Genomic DNA, 1,665 nt, shown 5'->3' with positions numbered 1-1,665 from the left:
CCTGCCAGCTGTGGTTAGCTGAGAGAAGCCAGGCCGATGGCCGCTGGTTGCAGCACAGATGGTCCCTGTTGGAGAGCTGACTGCCCTCCTTAGCCAGTGCCTGTTCCCTCCTGAAGCAGAGTCTCATGTGACCAAGTTATTAGCTTAGTCCATCAACCAGCCCCTCAGAACTATTAGTTCTTATCATTCAATAGCTCAGTGAGTGACACTGTGAGAAAATGATTTCTCCAAAGCATGGACATACCAGAACTGTAGATTTAGAAACCCAGAATGTGCAAGGTAAGGTGTGACATGACCTTGTCAGGCTCACCTTCTTGCAGCTGATTTCCTCAATTGACTGAGGGACCTCGGGACTAGGTGGCTTACCTGTCACCTTTTTTCCTCATGCGATAAGCCCTGAGCCTATTCCTCCCCCCAAGCCTCTGGCCCTGCACACTGATCTCCTCGATACACACACTGCTGAGTTCAGAAGGATCTCCTCACTACGTGAAATTCCCAGGAGGACAGCACCCTAGGTCCTAACAGGGTAAGGAAGGGCAACCTACGCAGACAGGCCAACCTGGTCAAAACAAGGAGGCAGGGAGCTCCTGGGCGTGCTCAGGGATGGCATGGGCCAGTGTGGAACTACTGGAGCAGGAGGAGATGAGATGGAAATAGGGCTTGAGGTCAGGTCACCAGGAGCACCTGACACCTAGCTGAGGATTGCCCTTGCCTGTGGAAGAGAGTGGAAGGCCAACCCTTGCAAAATATGGAATATAGAAATCAAGATATATACAGAGAAGGTAGAGACTACCCTACGGCATCCTTTGGAGTCCTGGAGAAATGACAGCAGTTTTCTAGGCCTATGTGACCTTAGTTTTTGGAACCCATGTCAAGACTCACCCACTCTCTCATTTCACAGATCCTTGCTGGCTCACTGTCCCTCTTGTAGCACCTGCAGCACTTCATTGAGTTTAATAGTATTTCTATCTTCCCTCAAAACTAAAGTCTTTTGATTGGAAAGACCATCTCTGAGTTATCTCTGTGTGTCTAGAGTACAACAAAGTGGCTGGCATGATATGTTTGCTTAAAAGATGGAAGGATGGAGACCAGCAGATGGCAAGTGGTTACATTGCTGGACTCTCACATGGTAGACTGTAGTTTGAGTCCTGAACCCAGGGCTTAAAACTCATGCCAGGCACATGTGCGTGCATGCCCCAAATCCAGAGAGAAGTCTAGAGAAGAAAGGAATGCAGCATGGCTATCCCCCCCTGTTGGGAGGTGGGGAGTGATTTCTTGCTGTCTGGCAAGTACAAAAGTCCTATAGCAAAAATCTCTCTCTCAAAAAAAAAAAATGGAAAGATGGATGGATAGATAGAAGGATAAATGGATGAAAGAAAGGAAGGATGGTTGAGTGGGTGAACAGATTACTGAATGGAGGAGGGAGCATAAATAAATGGATGATAGACTGCATTTCACAGCAGTTGTGGGTTTAATGAACATATCCCAAAACTACTACATGCCAAAAAGCTAAAATGGATCAAAAGTATTTGATCCAATTAACTTGGCTTTTCCAGGTATCCTTGCCTCTGTCTGTCAATCCCACTGGTGCTCAAAACCCTCGACAGGCTCCTCAGTAAAGTCGAGCTGGGGCGTCAGGCCCAGTCTCCCAGAGACATCATGGGA

The sequence above is a fragment of the Tupaia chinensis genome, unplaced genomic scaffold (assembly GCF_000334495.1).
Source record: "Tupaia chinensis unplaced genomic scaffold, TupChi_1.0 Scaffold144952_1, whole genome shotgun sequence".
In the NCBI taxonomy this organism is placed as follows: domain Eukaryota; kingdom Metazoa; phylum Chordata; class Mammalia; order Scandentia; family Tupaiidae; genus Tupaia; species Tupaia belangeri.
Note: the sequence above shows the minus strand (reverse complement) of the source record.